The sequence below is a fragment of the Ips typographus genome, linkage group LG1, assembly GCF_016097725.1.
Source record: "Ips typographus isolate SLU linkage group LG1, UJ_Ityp_2.0, whole genome shotgun sequence".
In the NCBI taxonomy this organism is placed as follows: Eukaryota; Metazoa; Arthropoda; class Insecta; order Coleoptera; family Curculionidae; genus Ips; species Ips typographus.
Window position 1 is genome coordinate 17,641,945 of NC_138422.1, and position 19,386 is coordinate 17,661,330.

The window sequence follows — 19,386 nt, forward strand, 5'->3', positions numbered from 1 at the left end:
GCTAAAAACAAATGACGATGGACAGGTCATGTTGCTAGGGATGACATAAAGTGAAGGAAAAAGGTCATACAATGGAGACCTGGACAATCAAAACGGAGCGTAGGTCGACTCAAAGCAAGGTGGCGAGACGATATCCAGCGCCGAGCGGGGAGAAACTGGATACAAAGAGTCCAAGACCGACAAACGTGGAGGCTTATGGAAGAGGCTTAGGTTCAGCAGTGAACGTATACGAGCTGATGATGATGATGAGCGTCAGTATGTATAATTAATTGTTAGCTTAGTTTTTCCAAATAAAAAAATAGCAGGAAGGAGCAAAAGCAACCAAAGTGGGAGACAAAAATCGTTCAATATGGCAGCCGTAAACTGTCAGAAAATCAGTGGCGATAATCCACTCTTCAATAATAATTCAACTAATTTAAGTTTGCAAAAATTAACCTTTAAGAGATCGAAAAGCAAAACAAACAAAAACAACAAATCTTTGCGGTTTTTAGCTAACTTTACAAACCACCAAATATAAACAAAACTGTTTTACGACTAACTTGGAAGTTTTAAATAAAAAAAAAAGCCAGGAGACACTTATACGGAAGAGATACCGACACCAGGAGGCATCAGACAAGGTGACAGCTTTAGCCTGATCATCACTAAATATGGGATACCGAATGGGACAGAATAAAAGAATCAGCATGGTATGCTACGCCGATGATGCAGTTATTTTCGCGAAAACGGAGACGATCTACAGAGACAACTACACAAATTCTGCCAGGTCAGCCAAGCGATGAACATGACCATTTCTATACAGAAAACGAAAAGCCTAACATTTGCTAAAGATCCCGAAAGATGTAAGCTGGTAGTTCAGGACAAAATCATCAAGCAAGTCTCACAATTCAAATATCTGGGTATGGATCTGTCGAGTTATCACGACCCAGTGAAGGACCTAAGAAGCCAGATCAACAAAGCGACTGCCATGTCCGGCTGCTTAAGGCAGATAATATCGGCGAATACATGTGAAAGGATAGCAAGGTCAGGATCTATAAGACTTGTATCAAGCCAATCATGACATACGGAATAGAAACCAGAGAAGAAACCAACAAAACGAAAAGAATGCTTCGAGTAGCCGAAATGAAAACGCTCAGGACTATAATGGGAAAAACAAGAATAGACGGAATTAGGAACACTGACATTAGGGAAAAATGTGGGGTGCAAGACATCGTAAGATGGGAGAGACAAAGGAAAATATATTAGTACGCCCACGTGAGAAGAATGGAAAAGGGAAGACTGCCACGCATCGTACTTGAAGGGAAACCAATAGGGAAGAGAGCACCCGGAAGACCACCTAAGAGATGGAAGGACAGCTGGCAGTCCACCTCCCAGGAACTGATCCAGAGGAACCTGCAAAACTAACAGATCGGGAGATCTTAAATATGAATAAGAAGAAGAGTATAATTTCGAGGTCCGGATGTTCGTATTACTTTAGTTTAGAGTCAAGTGTAACTTCAAAATACTTAATTTCCGTCACAATTGGTCATAAACAATACATCAGTTTACGCCTTTCGATAAAGGATACTGGGCTGTACTTTTTGAAATTTTTATATTCATTGCCTTCTGCATAAATTGGTCGGCTTAAACAAGCATCCTTCTTGCCTTGTATTTTGATATCTGTTATTAGCACTTTTTTAACAACCGATCCGCCGCACTAGGAATTAATATTTCAGGGTAACCTGTAATAAACAACATACATTGTATAATAATTCAATTGGATTGTGTGGTAAGATATATCTAGCAATTTAGCTCATGATATCTCAGAATAATCGACAAATCCATTTTAAAGCCATAAAAAAGTTAAAACGATTTTTTTTGAGGATAGATCATTTTTCCTATAGTACTTTTAGATAAACAAAGCGAAATAGAGTTCAAGAAGGATAACCAAAGATAAGAGTTTGATACTTCTCGGCGGCTGACAGTAACTCTGCGAAGGGCGTTAAGGGCTCAAAATATAAACCATAATGAATATTGTTCAAATCTCTCGCCCTTTCGGAGAATAATATAAAGTTGGTGGGTTACGCGAAGACACGTTCCCCAGTTTTTGTTCTAAGTATCGGGGGTTTAAAAGTTTTGTTTTGGGGTCCGATAAACTTACTGACTTCAGCTTTCGGATGTGACATGAATAATTTTGTGGGTGATGGATTTGAACTTTTTATTTTCCACAGAAATATTTGGGTAAGTTTTTTTGCCTTTGCTGTAGATACCCCCATCAAATTATTTGGAAAAATCGCTTTGAATTAAATAAAACGGAACAAGCCCATAAATATAATCCTTACATAAATCATCGTAAAGACACATACCTCTCACAAGATTTATTAAAATTTTGGCGACTATGGCATTTTTCCTAAAGATTAATATTCCTATTAAACTTCCCGAATGATTTTTCTAATACCCCGAAGATTTATATCTTTCTGGTTTCGGGGGAATATGCGAGAATGTAAAGACGATTGGACCCAAAATACAGAACAGTAGAATGCGAATGTAAAATTCAAATTTCGCAGAGCGCGAATTTATCCATTTATCTTTAAAAAACGATATGAGGGTGAAACTTTTGAATGTCTGAACTGGCACTTAAATCCAATAAAGATAAATGTATATATGGAGACATTTCCAGATCGATTCTAAAAAAATAAATGAATGAATATTTTTGTAATTAAGTACTAGACATCTGAGTAAAAATCCTGTTAGCATTACCCACTACATTCAGTTTTTATAAACCTTATATGTATGTATAAGAGAGTTACACAATACTTCGTCGAGCGGAAGAAACGTAGACTAAATTTCGTGTTTCTTTATCAAATTTTTTCCCCAAAATCCATCACTCAAATTATTCTAATTGAAGCAGCGGTTCGAAGTTGGCAGAAGCGCCTCCCACAAATGCTATAAATCAAAAGAAGGAAGCCCATCTTGACATTTTGGAGCCCTGGTTACACTTTCGACGACACAATCGATTTAAGGAAATTCGAGTTTTCTTTTCACCTTTTCTTTGATATCTGCGACTATAAATATACGAGTAATATAGCAAAAATGTAAAAGCGGGACCGAAGATTCTCAAAATAGTATATTGCCTAACAAGAGTGCGTAAGATGTCCTATAAGATGCAATTGAATTGCGTGTGTGTGAGTTTATCATTTTGAAGTTGCCAGGTGCCGCCATACCGTCTGTAGATACCTTTCCCAATGAGATGTTAGTTTATACAGGATTACGTCCATAAAATGAAAAAAACATACAAACAATGCTTTGAAACGAAAAGTAGTTGTGTCTACTGCCATTAATATAACCACCGCACAATCTTATTTAATCAGTAATGTAATGTTTACAACTGTAAAATAGTATATTACATACTCAGGTGGAAAGTGTTTGATTTCTGTCGAGAGATTAGGTAGTTCGCCGAAACGAAGTCGAGGTGAACTTTATCTCGAGACAGAAATTTTCTACCGTGGTTTGTATACTATTTTATTTTCAACCATTTATCAAAATCTCATAGAACTTTTAATAAATCATTTAGTTCAAATATTGATTGCTAATAGTCTCTAACAATAAGGTAGTATATAGGTGTACGAGTAGTTATGACTTCAACCATAATAAACGATTTGTGATTTGTTTACAATCTTGACAACGTCATTATTGTGCTATTCCGTCTTTAATATTTTGAGCTGAAACGTTTCTTAAAGTGCTTTTAACATGGAGATTTCTGAAGACGCAGATATTACTCATCATCACCTGATCTGCGAGCTGTTGCAGAGGTGGCGGCACAGTCTCTTAAATATAAAAAGTAAGGCCAGATATGACAAAACGCATATTGACATTCACCCGGGTGGAAAGTGACATTTACCCGAGTGGAAAGTGAGTACTTTCCACCCGGAAAGTAAAGTGGAAAGTAAAAGCAGGTAATTTTCATCTTTCCACCTGGTTTACACATAAGAAATAACGTTATTACATACCTGGTTGAAAATAATAGTATATTACACACCGGGGTGGGAAGAGTTTCATTACTGTCGAGAGATTAGTTAGATAGCCGAGACGCGAAGCGTCGAGGTTTAGCTAGGATCTGGAGACAGGAATGAAACTTCCTACCGAGGTTTGTATACTATTTTATTTACAACCATCATATTTCTATCAAAATTTACAAATCATTGTTTCATTCTGAACATATCTAGAATATTACATTTAACAAAAAACTACCAAGCAGTCATTTTTCTATATGCTTTTCTTCTGCTTTTCTGTTATGCTGTCCCAACGTGCCATGTCTTCTGAAGCTGTTGCAAGTAGTTCACAAACCTCAGTCATTCAGCAGCAAATTAATTTGTCGACCAAAGAGACAACTGTTGGAGACGCCAGTGCTGGTACTGGCCTAAATATTTCTATAAACACTTATAATAATTCAAATGTAACCATTAATTTCAATAAGTAGTTTGTTTTAGTTTAGATCATGTTAATTTTAGTATTGTAATGTATTATAGGCATTATAACCGTTAGAATGCATACAATTCGAGTTGTAATCCAGGACATTTTTCTCAATTTATTATTTGCGAACTGAATATCGATCCGACTTTATCTGACATTTAAAAAATTTGATTCAATCATCTTTTTTTTTTTTTAATATTAACAATCACAATTTTAGAGGGCGGGAAATGAGGGCGGGAAGTGAGGGCGGGAAGTGAGGGCGGGAAGTAGAGGTGCGCAATATGATACTTCCTAACCTTCAATGACGTTAGTAATGACAGCATTACATATATGGTTGTAAATAATAGTATATTACACACCGGGGTGGGAAGAGTTTCATTACTGTCGAGAGATTAGTTAGATAGCCGAGACGCGAAGCGTCGAGGTTTAGCTAGGATCTCGAGAAAGGAATGAAACTTCCTACCGAGGTTTGTATACTATTTTATTTACAACCATCATATTTCTATCAAAATTTACAAATCATTGTTTCATTCTGAACATATCTAGAATATTACATTTAACAAAAAACTACCAAGCAGTCATTTTTCTATATGCTTTTCTTCTGCTTTTCTGTTATGCTGTCCCAACGTGCCATGTCTTCTGAAGCTGTTGCAAGTAGTTCACAAACCTCAGTCATTCAGCAGCAAATTAATTTGTCGACCAAAGAGACAACTGTTGGAGACGCCAGTGCTGGTACTGGCCTAAATATTTCTATAAACACTTATAATAATTCAAATGTAACCATTAATTTCAATAAGTAGTTTGTTTTAGTTTAGATCATGTTAATTTTAGTATTGTAATGTATTATAGGCATTATAATTTATTAGAATGCATACAATTCGAGTTGTAATCCAGGACATTTTTCTCAATTTATTATTTGCGAACTGAATATCGATCCGACTTTATCTGACATTTAAAAAATTTGATTCAATCATCTTTTTTTTTTTTTTAAATATTAACAATCACAATTTTAGAGGGCGGGAAATGAGGGCGGGAAGTGAGGGCGGGAAGTGAGGGCGGGAAGTGAGGGCGGGAAGTAGAGGTGCGCAATATGATACTTCCTAACCTCCAATGACGTTAGTAATGACAGCATTACATATATGGTTGTAAATAAAAGATATTTCTTTGTTGCTAGTTGGGTTTACTGTCTCACCACACCAAAAAAAAAGGTTAGTTGGGAAAATGGAATTTTCCACTATTTTCAACTAAGTTGAAAATAACATTAACCTAGTGGTCCCAACACAAGACCAGTGACTTGCTCTTGATACCTAAAAAAAACTGACGTTTCGGGGGAAAATCTACAACCGTCTTCAGAGAATCTAAAAAAGAACACAGAAAACAACTATATAGAAGTCCATTTTCACAAAGTGGAATTGAAATAAACTGGTTTTGTTGAATAACACAAAGTCGTCTTCACAGTAAATTTATTTGGTGTTTTAAACCATAAAATGCCCTACATGTTCGAGCGCAGAAGCAGCTCATCTTCAGGGGCTTGTTAAGTGGACTTATCAGCTCGCTGTCATTCTATACAAGGAGACAGCAAACCTACGGTTACAGCAATTCAAAAACGTACTACAGTTTTTGTTATTAATTATTAGTTTTTTAGTTTTCTATAACCGCTAGTTTAAGGCTTAAATTTTAATAGGTGTCAGTGATTTTTTTCTCCGCAATTAGATTGTTTCACTTTTAAACTCTATATTCTTACATAAATTTGGTTTTCTGAAATGTTTTAGCTTTAAAAACTCCAAGATGGTTTTTTGAAACGTTTTAGCTTAAAAACTTTATGAGGGTTTTTTTTAAATGTTTTGTCCTGAAAAACGGTACGTTTTTGAATGGCTGTAACCGTAGGTTTGCTGTCCCCTTGTATAGAATGGCAGCTAGCTGATAAGTTCACTTAACAAGCCCCTGAAGATGAGCTGCTTCTAGTGCTTCTGCGCTCGAAATATGTACGACATTTTATGTTTTTGTGGAGACGACTTTGTGTTATTCAACAAACCCAACTTAATAAATATTTAACCCGTGATTTAACCTAATAATGTGCAATTTACTGAGAAGAATTCTGGTCAACAAAAATTGACATTAATTGTGAGTTTGCTCAATCCTATAGGAAATATTATCTATTTCTGTAATGAAAGGTGGGTTTTATTAAAACAAAATTACAAGAAACTTCAGTTTCGTTTGATTATTTAACCAAGTTTAGTCAATATTAATAGAGGATGTCGCAACACAGGTGTCATGGTTTAATCTAATATATGCAGTTCCTTTTATTTTACGTCTTTTTGAAAAAGTTCCTTTATCTATGATACTACATTAATTGCATTACAATCTTTGATCATTATCAAACGCGTGTTGGCATATATTAGATTTGTCTCCAAAGTCTCCAGTTCTTAAATAATGTGGGTGTTCTTTAATTCGTTTTTTTCAAGGTCTCACCTATAGGTTTCACCTATATAAAATTGATTGCATTCGCCAGCAATTTTATATATCACGTTTCTGGTAGTTTAATTTTTATTGTAAGGTTTTGCTTTAGTTAAGTAGTGTAATCTTATTGTGTTTTGAGATCTAAATATTGTTCTGATGTTATATTTTTAGCTATTCGTTTTATTTTGTCAGATATACCTGGAATGTAAGGTACCTACATACAGTGTGACCCATTTAGAACGGAAACACCCCTATAAAATTTTAGGTTATTAACCGATTTCAATGATTTTTTTTTTTGAAATAATTAGGAATGAAATGTCTATTACGGGAGAAAATTTTAAATATTTATTTCAGTTTTCAGGTCATATTACGATACTTTTTCTTGATAGAAAATGGAGAATTTTTATTAGCGATTTTTTTATTGAAAAAATTACTACGCCACTAGATCTATAGTGCTTTCAAATAGCTGTGACAAAAATTTTTTTTTTTTTGATTTTTTTTTTTTTTTTTAGAAATTAATCAATTAATAATTAATAATAAACAAGTAAATAGTAACACCATTTCTATGGCAACAGTTGATGCAGGGTGTTCTTTTGTGACCGTTAGCTTAGAGGATTTTTGAATTTTAATTTGTCATAACTTTGTTATTAATGAATGGATTTTCATGAAATTTTGGTCACAGCTATTTGAAAGCACTATAGATCCAGTGGCGTAGTAATTTTTTCAATAAAAAAATCGCTAATAAAAATTCTCCATTTTCTATCAAGAAAAAGTATCGTAATATGACCTGAAAACTAAAATAAATATTTAAAATTTTCTCCCGTAATAGACATTTCATTCCTAATTATTTAAAAAAAAAAATCATTGAAATCGGTTAATAACCTAAAATTTTATAGAGGTGTTTCCATTCTAAATGGGTCACACTGTATAAAAAGGTTTGTCAAAGATAAATAGCTATATATGTAACCAGTTACGAAAAGATCGATTTTGTGTAACGAATGAATTTTTGTAGGGCGAACGCAGCGAGGTCCTACAATTTGAATGAGTTACACAATAAGACATTTTCGAAACGTGTTGCATACATAATTTTTTCTAATTTTGACCAAAAAGCGGTAAAAACCATCTTTTAAAGTGATTTAACACAAATATTAATACACATATTAATACACAAATAACGACATGTTATGATGGATGTCGCCCATATGTTTCTACGGAAATGCATAAAAACAGGGAGTGATGAAATGAACTTTTCATAACTAGTTACAAAAAGTAATACTTTACAAATACATAAAGTAATACTTTTACAATTTAGATCTTACAAAGTAATACTTTATGTAACTAGTTACATAAAGTAAAACGTTTTGTCACTCTAATCAGTTTTGAAAAGTGTCACTTTATATCCGAAAATTAGAAAAATTTGATTTTGATTTTCAGATGGTTTTGGATGTTCTAAATCTCTAAAACATTTATTAATAAATGTTTCAGGATAGTCATTCTCTTTTAGAACATCTTTAATGAAAAATTTTTCTTTATCAAATTGTTCATTATTGCAAATAATTCTGGGTCCATCAAATAAACTTTTTACAATACCTTTTTTACCATTATGGGATGATTGGATTTATAGATTAGATATCTATTTATGTGGATTAGTTTTCTGTATACTTTTGTTTCAAATTTTTTTAAGTTTATTTTTGATTAGAATGTCTAAGAATGGAAATTCGTTATTTTGTTTTGTTTCTGTTGTAAATTTTTTTATGCGTGTTAGAATAAGGTGATCATTATATCGAATGGATGTATTAAAAAAACCACCAATATATCTCCACCAAATTGCTGGTTTATAATTATAATTATTATTGTTATTTTCTTTGAACAGATGGCAAAGAGTGGGCTGGCGCAAACTTCTTTTGTTTCAAAGATACGGGGGGTTTTTGAAAAATGGTCATTTTGGAACCTCCTCTGTATTTCATTTGCTATTAAAGTTATCAAAAAAGGAAAAACGGTTTCCGGTAGAAGTTTTAATGTAGTATCCAATGGCGTAGTCAGTTTTTTCCTATTCCGTTTAGTTTCCGACATATGACAGTAAGTTAAATTTTTTTAAATGGAACATCCTATATATTTTTCCGTCATTTAATTCTGTTGATTTTTACCTTTTCAACGGTGTATTACAACATATAAGTTTGTAGAGGGTAATCCTGTTATTTAAAAAAAAGACCTTTGCTAAGCTAAAAAAAGGCCAATAAAAAATACCAAACAAAATAGGAAATCATATAAACTAACACATCAGAAAATTAAATATTTTTAATAAATCTTATTAAAAAATCTAAGTTACAAACAGTTCTACCGTCACTTTAATAAGAAAAGTGGCCATTTCTATTTTCTACTATTTTTAAGGTAGAAGTTGAAAAAACTGTTTATAAATGACATGTAACATGTTAATATGAACATAGCCAAATTTTGTTTCGACTGTGGGTATTTTTATACATATTATTTAGCACTTTTTTGTTAAGGAAACGCTTTTTTTCTAATTACCAAGATTAACGTTTACAAACTTATATGTTTTAATACACCGTTGAAAAAGTAAAAATCAACAGAATTAAATGAACTAAAAATATATAGGGTGTTCCATTTAAAAAAATATAACTTACTGTCATATGTCAGAAACTAAACGTAATAGAAAAAAACTGACTACGCCATTGGATTCTACGTCAAAACTTCTACCGGAAACCGTCTTTCCTTTTTTGATAACTTTAATAGCAAATGAAATACAGAGGAGGTTCCAAAATGACCAATTTTCAAAAACCCCCCGTATCTTTGAAACAAAAGAAGTTTGCGCAGCCCACTCTTCGCCAGTCATCTCAGCTCGGAAAAAGAGATCGGGACACGAATGCTACTTTTTTTCTATCTATTACCGTTTTCTCTGTACCCCGTAAAACCATCGAAAATGCAGCACCCTGTACATACGTTCTCCAAGACTTGAATCATTCTACAATTTAGATCTTACAATTGAAAGGGTTTTGTCGACTGGGACGTTTGTGAATAAAGTAACAACATCAAAACTTACCAGAATATGATTTGGATTATTGTCAATTTGTTTTAGTTTTTCAAGAAAGTGAGAAGAGTTTTTATGTAAGAATCTGTGTTACCTACTAAAGAATTTAAAAAGCTTAGTAAGTAGCGAGCTAATAGAGAGATATGGTAGAAAACTTTAGTGACTACTTTTTAATAACTCCAAGCTATAAAGGTAAAAAAAGGTTAGGCAGTGTTTATACAACTTTGTAGTACTATAGAGATGTCAACTATAAGGCTGAGTTGTTATTTTAAATTCTAACCTGAAAATTGAAACGAAAATCGCCGAATATGATACGGAACTAACCGAAGTACAATAAGGACTCTTTAAAGCCAAGCATGGCCAAGTCTTAATTTACGGCATGCACAATCCCTATTAGTGGCTCGCCTTATTAAAATTGAAAAACGCATGCGCAGATGTCAACATAAGGAAGCCACTATTAGGGACAAGGCATCATTTGCACATCCATTCCATGCCATAAAACCTACGTATTTTCTTTCCTAGGATCCTCTTGACTTTTAAGTAAAAAATTTTTGTTACTTTTTGCTGCATTTTATTTTATATTTTGTAAAATTTCGTCCAGCTTTTGCCATTTTCACTGACTGACAGGACTATCAAAGTCACATCATTCAGATAAAATAAACACTAAACAACATACCGGTACAGGTATACCTTGCTTTTCAATGCCAGAAACAGTAAATAATTGCTGATAATTAAGTGAAACATAAAACATTGTAAGCACCACAGGCGTTATGGATAGTATAATGTCAATTCAGGACATTATGTTCTCTCTAACGCCATTGGTACATAAATAGCTATTAAACATCTAGTGAAAAAAAAAATTGTTTAAATCGTTGCTAAGCGTTGAATAATTCACTATAAAAACATATTATAAAATTGTTACCAATCTATTAAAAAAATCGAATTAACCATATTTATATGGATAATTTTTTTAACCTTTTATGTGCTATATCAAAATTTCATCTTTGGAGTTGTCACCTTACTGAAACATTTGGAACATTCTGTATACTAGCCATTTCAAAAAAGTCGGTGTGCGGAAAGTATTGGCTTAGATTTTAAAATTTAAAATCTACTCAGTCTTCTACTTTATTTACTATTTAAAACCCAGACAATCATATTTAATTTACAAATAAACTCCACAAAAGCTTTTCTGCTAATTTATAACTGTGTACTTCGAAGTGAAATGTATTTAATTGTACCTAGGTTTTTGCCTTGATCCAAAAATCCATCCTAGCGGTTCTTAAATCCACCTGGAATCCCCGAAGCGACTTTCCGCTTTGCCACACAGAAACAATTCGGCCAGTTTCAATAATAATTTATCAGGAACGGCCAAAGCTTTAATTTGGAATTAGTTGGCAAGCTTTCCGCCAGCATAAAGCCCGGCAATATTATAATTCGGCTATTGTTATACTGTCGGCAATACTGGGAATTTTTCGGTTCAGTTGCGCTATAAAACAGACTTGGTTACCCAAATTTACTATAATGTAAAATCGTTCCAATTGCCCTGGAATGAAAGTAAGCGATAAGCGGATTATCATAGTTTGAAGTTTATATTTTGGTGTGTCAGATATACAGGTTTTCCTTCTAACTTAACGTCATTATTTTACGCGTATCAAATGGATAGAAACTAGTCTAAAGACCAGTACGATTATAATGGCCATTTTAGGCAAAACCACCATAAAAGAAGCAGTGCGAGAGGAATGCCCACAAGAAAGGATATTGCTATATGCTTTACTCTTGTAGAAGCTGTCTGCAAAGGTCTATCTACAATTGCGCAAGATAGGTAAAGGTGCTTCTACACATGTTTATAAAACTGCATGCTTGAATTAATATATAGCTCCTTTAAAAGAGCATTACAAATACTGCTCCTGAAACTGCTCCTACAAAGGTAGAAAAAAATTGGATTTAGCCAGCTCTTACAAGCTAACTATTTTTTTTTATAAAAAAATATTTTTTTATAAAAAAAATTTTTTTTTATAATTTTCAACCGCTCGTAGAAAAAAGTTTTGTTCCTAACACTTGTGGAAAGCATCTTTTCCACACTTGACTGCTTGGCGACACACAACTGCAATCGCGTGCGGAAAAGTATCGCTTTCCGCACTTGTTAGGAAAATAACTATATTCTTCGATCTCTATAGAAAATAAAACTTTTCTCTCTCATTTGACGAAAGGAAAATATCACTTTTGCTCCCAAGGGAGTGAAAGTGAAACCAATGCCGTGTCTCTGATATTTCCTTGACAAATTGACAAACATATCCCTGATAACTACACCTGCTTTTTCAATCAGGTATCCAACATTAATAACATAGTACAGTGCACGCAACAACATTGTGCTGCTTTTTTTCATAAAACATAAACTGCTATTGGCACTGTAGAGTAAGTAGGTTAGAAGCAAATTCAAAGTATTCAGGTCACCTAAGTTACTGTTCAGTAATGTAATAGGTTGGTAATAGAAACCTAGATCTGCAATAGTCGATTCAATAATAATAATAACATCATTTTGTTTAACTCGACAACTATTGTTATAACTAGAGGCCCGATTTCTAGGCATTTTGCTTTTTGTAAATAAATATCCACACTCAAATTAATAATTTGTTTGGTTTCTCAGTTTGGCTCGATTCTACGGTCTAATATGTTTCCTGTTCTAAATGTTGAGAAGTTTTTTAAACTTATAATATGGATAGACGGAAAAATTTTACAGTTGAACATTTAAATGAACGTTTAGTGATTTCCTGTTTCAAATAATAATAGTTTTTTAAAAAATTTCTAATTTTGAAAGTTTACATTCTTTAGTTTATTTAGAATGAACTGAACTAATTTTTGATAAAACAAGCTTTTCAAAGTTTCAAAAAAGTAAAAAAATCTTGCATCTCTGAAAGAGTTTTGTGCTTTTTTAAAGCTTTTTATGCTTTTTTGAGGAAAATAATTTTGCTTTTAAAGCTCTTTTTTTCACGATTTTAGTGCTTTTTAATTCGGACTCTAGTTATGACTACAATATATTCTGCAATTTTTAACTTTATCTTTTAGAGCACTAAAGAATGTCACGCAGTATCCGTATCATGGTGCTTATACTGGACACCCTGTATATGATTTAGCTATGAACACCCACAGAGTTTTTAGAATTTATTTTGATAGTAGGTGATATGATGCCGTTAGAGAGCATTAAACTTGATGTCAAACCTCCTGCAAAAACTGTGATCCCATCCATTCTAATAATCCCCCCAACTTGTTAAAATCAAGTCGAGAGGAGCTCACACAATCAGCTATCATTCACCTCTAGTGTGTTTCGACTATAATGATCCTGTCATAACCGTTTTTCATTTACATTGGTGATGAAAAGTAATGCGTTCGCGTACCATAAATCAAAAGCACACTGTATGGCTACAGACTTGCACCTTTTTCTCATACGCTTTTTCAGTATCATTATTTGACTCAAAAATTGCACAGTTTGCAGTTTTTAGTTTTATCATAAAAGTTAATTTCGTGTTATATTATGGTTTCCCATCGTATACGATCACATAAGAAATACTACTTCGTTTATAATAAAAATGCAATATGCAAAAAAGCCTATTAAATAACTGTTATGCTAACAAGGAAATAGAGTTTTAAATGAGTTATAGCTTAAATACAATTAAATGGGTTATTGGTAAATCGACAAAATGTAAAGGGTGTTAAATTACCTTAGGGGACAAAGCACGGTTTGGGACGTAACTTTAAATTAGCTTTGTCCCCTTGAATTGTGAACAGCATGTTCCATATTGCCAATAAAATTGTACTTAAAAGTTATTGTTGAAATGATAATATGTACTAATAATATGCAGTAATTAGTATGTACCGGGTGATCAACTAAAACACGACGTCGGTTGTATACCGTAAGCGGCAATACTATGGAATATATTCAAGGAATATTTTCACACGTCATTTATATTTTTTATTGCGCATTTTCTGATGTAGGATGGGCATATTCAGAGTAAACACCGTAATAGTTATAATGTCAAGCTTCTTTTCAAATAGACGGCTCCGTATATTATTTTGCAAATTTCAAGTTTTTCAATTCCTCGCAAAATTTTTAACATAACTTATGGAATATTTCATACATTAAAAAGCAACAGTTTACAAACTTTTGATATTTCAGTGTTAAGATTTTTCCATTGCACATTATTAGACCTACGAAAAACAAAGAATGGTTGGACAATAAAAAAAGCTAAATTTTGTTCTGATCTGTTTGTCTCTAACTGTTGTCTTTTTCGAGATATTAACTATTAGATATTCGGATTTTCAATATTAGGCAGACTATACCAGGAAAAACGAGAACTAGACATTCGTCAAGAACAATAAGATCATATGTCCGCCGCAGATGTGGACGAATCGCCAGGAAGAAATTCCATTGGACCACGGCATCTAAGCCCGGATAACTTTCATATTTCAATAAGATCATATCTACCCTTTCTATCATTTAAGAAAAATTACCACTAAAGAACGATTTGGCAGCTACAAATAACTGACTGGTATCAAAATTCTGTAAGAATCTGTTGAAATTTTAGAAATATCGATTTTTCAAAAAAAAACACGTTAGCCTTTAGGAGAACTGCTTCGTAACTTGCGATGGATAATTAAATTCTTGCATCTACTGTAACCATAAAAAGAGGGTATTTTATTTGATTTTTCCGGTTTATATTATGTTACGTCGTTTAAAGGTTGCAATTATCGGGTAAAAATTGTGAGACATACTATATGAGCTAGACAATTTATCCCCCACGAATCATAAAACTTGATATCTTTTAGCAGTACCCAAACCATTTTTGGTTAATGACAATCATACAAGTTTAGACACACATTAAACCTTAATGAAATTATCTTTTATTTTCAACGTAGATTCTCAAAATAAGATCATACTAGATATGCTATTTGAAAAAAATACAACTTTCAGACTTTTGGGACAACCTGTACATAAAGAAAATAATTTAAAAGATACTTCTAATAGGCCTATACCATTTATCCCAAAATGCATGTTTTAAATCTAAAATAGTTTAGTCACAATCTTCTGTGTCGAATAAAATGAATAGCCCTGTATAGATGTAGTACAACTATTTATGGTGGCCAAAATTCATCTAAATTTGTATAACCAGTAGCTTCAATAACAGTTTGAGAAAATGTGCAGTCTTTTTGAGAATTTTGCCAACGGACTCTGTATTGGTCTGGCCGAATAGAAAATATGATAAGTTTACGGGGAACCGCGGTAGAATTAGTGACAACTTGGGAAAGGGGGAAAGGGCGTTAAAAGAAATGCCAGCAGAACATTGAAAGGACTACATTCAACATGTCAACAAGTAGATAAACCATTCTTGGAACACCATAAAATGACTGTGATGTTTCAGACAATGAACCACTCATTATTACTGAAGCCAATAATAATAATGATTCAGATTCAGAATTAAGTGACTCTGTGATAATCCCATTTAGCAAGCCATTTATTGTCTTACATAAATGCAGTTAATTTGGTTTTACTGACCGGCATTCTCTTAAAAATATTGGTAAAATAAGAGTCGTGAACTTGAATTTCAGCCGTTTTAACTCAGCATGGGTAGGATCGATTACTTACTTTCAAAGCCCGTGATGCTCTATCATACACATTGTAGTATTCAGTCGGGATGTCATCTTGATACGTACTGTTTCTTTTTATTCTCAATTGCTTGTAAATTTTGTAGTTTAGTTTGTAATTTCACTAGGATAGCACATTGAATTTTGCTGTTATACAATTAAATGCATATAGTAAAAATTCTTTTATGTATGCATTCTTTCTTCGTAAGATTAAGTTGGTAATGTTGGTATGTCAAATTACTATTTTAGCTTAATAATAAAACAGTGAAAAATCAATGAGAATTAATAGAATATTATGTTATTAGGAGCAAAAGAGATCTTTAAGTAAATACAAGCCCACCTATTCGATGAATGAATGATGATACAGCTTAAAACTTTGATGATAAACTTAAACTCTCATGATCATTTTATTTCAGACACAGTTGTTCAACAGAGTGTTTCAACATTTGAACCTGGTTTAAGTTAAAAACGTCACTTTGACAGCAATGTAAAAACTGTGATTGTACAACCGGGCCTTAAAGTCACTTGATCATCACTCACTTCCAAACGTACCAATTTGCCAACGCATTTTCAGATTAAATGTTGTGGTTTAAGTAAAGACAGACGCTTTTTTTCACCTGCTTGACGTCATTTTAAATTTTCACATGACGTCACTGAATATACCAAAATCTGACAGACACAGAACAATGTTTGTAAAAAATAATAGATTGTTTGATTCTGTTAATGAAGCAACAGAAAATATCGCTTTATTTCTCAAGCAAACAATTTCCTGTATTTGACATTTATAACTTTAGTTTAGACGCTTTATAAACTTTTCAACACAACGCTACCAAAACTACCCTACCCTATCAATAATACAAGTTGTCTTAAACAAAAAGGTTTCAAAGTATCAAAACTTTTCCATTAGAAAGAAAAACCAACTCTTGTACTGCTATTTCCTCCTTGTAAAAAAAAAGGTATTAGGGGGAGTGGTGAGGAATATGGCTAAGTTTTGCGATACTCCCAGGAGAATTGAAGTCAAACCGCCGTAACTAACTGGCTGTCACTTCTGTTGCACGCCAAGGGCATGACTGACGGGGTCTCAGGCCGATTGATTTGTAGGGGACAGGGCGTTTATACTGCAGATTGATTTTCGTATAGAAAAGGACAGGCCCCATAGCCGATAGGATCAAACGAAACTGAGGTATATTTCAGTCGAAACTGAGATAGTTCTGCAGAAAACAGAGAAAGTTAACATAATCGTGCCTACTAACAAAATTTTTTAATATGCAAGGTGTTCCGAAATAAGTGTGCGATAGATTAACGGTACATTCTGCAGGTAAAAATAATACCAAAAATTCCTGTAAAAATTTGCTCTTAATAGCTAAGCTTAAAGGCTCTATTAAGTTCGAAGATGATTTTTAAATCATGAATTCGAAACCGCTTGCCAATGCTCGCCACTTTGAAATAATTTTTATTCAGATACGAGTATTACCAACGTCCCTGGGAATTAAAAAGATTTCAAGAGTTAAAGATGAGATGAGAAATGCATTGATTATTTCGTCCTGACTGTAAAAACTAGGTAAATACTATTTTTCTGTATACTTCTATTTATACAGGGTAATTAAAAATGGACCCTCACCATTGGGATCTCGGAAACTATAAGAGATACAAGAAAGTTTAAATTGGGGCAAAGTTGCGCAGTTCAAAGCTCAACCAAAGGCCGTTTTAAAAATTTCGATTTTTCCCTGTAGTTCCGAAAATATCCGAAAAAAACTTAAAATTAGATTTTTTGTTTTTATTTCTAACCTTATTTGACGAGATATCCCAAAACTAAAAGCCTCTTTTCATTGCCACTTTTTCCCAGCTATTCGATGATGGATTTCATGTTTGCCGCCCGACGTTTCGTTTTTTCGCAGAGCTTATCAATTTTTTCGAGATTTAGGACCAAAAATTACTACATAATTTTTTCAGTGCGGGGAAATAATAAAAATTACTTTTGTATCGTAAATAAAAGTTTATATTTTTGTTAACCCTGTATCAATTACTTCAATATTTTTTTCCTACTAGCTGACTTTATTTTGAAACTTTTTTGTCTCCTGCAAAATTATTGTCAGACATACGGTTTTCCTAAAAAAAATACAATCTTTGCATTACTAATCGTTAAACCGCGACGAACAAAAACATACGAAATAACTTCCAATTAGCTAAACTTTATAACAAATATTCAAAATGTTTCACATGTTGCAATAGTAATTTTTATTATTTCTTCTCATTGAAAAAAGATTTCATTTAGGTCAAAACATGCCAATTTATAGAGTAATTGTTGGTCCCAAATCTCGTGAAAATTTATACGTTTAGAAATTATTTCGAAAAATTGATATTAATTTGAGAACTTTGGCGCCCTGTAGCAGCAAAATTAAGCAACTTTGGATATAAGTAGAGTCCGGATTTCTAGAAATTTTGCTTTTTGTAAATAATAAAAGCAACCAACCTTTGACATCTATGTTAATGATTTATACAAAAACGCGTTATTTGACATATTTTGTTGATGCTTTTTTTGCTTTTTTCTTCGTTTTGTGTTTATTTACTGCTATTTTTGTATGGTTTAACTAGTTTTTTACAAAACAAGCTTTTCAAGTTTTTAAAAATAAACTAAACTAATAACTGCTTTGACAAAAAATTGCTATATTGGGATATTGAAAGCTTCTGAACAACAAAAACATGTTGCAAAATGTATAAGTATCAATTTACAAATTTAATCTGAAAATATTTCCAAATGCCCCTGAAGTAGTCTAAAAAAATTTAAAAACATTTGAAAACACTATAGAACCTCTAAAATGCCTTGCAAAGCTAACAAAGCAGCCTATAAGCTTCTAAAAGCCTTCAAATGCTTTTCAATTTATCTTCAAGCTCTCAAAAGCTTCCGTATGCTTCTGAAGCAGTTTAACAGTTTCCAAAAGTTTCTAAAACCGTCTACAAGGTTTCAAATGCCTTAAAGGCAGTCCAGAACCTTCAAGGCTTTTTAAACTGTCCAATCACCTTCCAAATGCTCCTAAAGTAGTCTAAAAGATTTTAAAACACTACAGAAACTCCAAAATGCTTCTCAAGCAGTCTAAAGGCTTTCAAAATAGTCTAGAGGCTTCCAAAAGCTTTTAGAACACTCTAAAGGCTTCCAAATAATCTTCAAGTAGTCTAGAAGCTCTCAAAAAATTTCAAGGCAGTCTAAAAGCTTCCGTATGCTTCTAGAGCAGTTTAAAAACTTCCAAAAGTTCAAATTCACATGTCTTAAAAGCAGTCCAGAACCTTCAATGCTCCTAAAGAAGTCTAAAAAGATTTCAAAACACTACAGAAACTCCAAAATGTTTCGAAAGCAGCCAGAAGTCTTTCAAAATAGTCCAGAAGCTTCCAAAATTATTTGCAGTCTAAAAGATTCCAAATGCTTTTCAACTAGTCTAGAAGCTCCCAGAAGATATTAAAGCAGTTTAGAAGCTTCCAAAAAATTTTGTGAAAATGCCTCTAAAGCATTCCAGAACCTTCAATATGCTGTTTAAACAGTCCAAAAACCTTCCAAATGCTCTCAAGTAGTTCAAAAACATTTTCAATTGAAAAACAAATTTTCAAACCTTTCGCCGCGGGATTAAAAGAACCACTTTAGTCCCTAGGTTTATAATATACTATTATTTTCATCAAAAAAGGCTATCGACCTATTGGTCTTTCTGTCTATTATTTAGATACAATATAAAATTTTAAGCTTAAGTTTTTCTTACATCTAGTTGATATGTATGTTACATAGACAAAAAAAGTCA

General features: G+C 32.9%; 1 long non-coding RNA gene across 1 annotated transcript in view; it reads right to left on the bottom strand.

Annotated features, from left to right (window-relative positions):
* LOC145740156 (uncharacterized) overlaps positions 1 to 7,847 on the bottom strand; it is a 173,173-nt gene extending 165,326 nt beyond the window's left edge. The window contains exon 1 of the long non-coding RNA XR_014181358.1: positions 7,140 to 7,847. This is a non-coding gene — a long non-coding RNA (uncharacterized LOC145740156). The remainder of the gene's footprint in view (positions 1 to 7,139) is intronic.
* Positions 7,848 to 19,386: the final 11,539 nt, after the last annotated feature.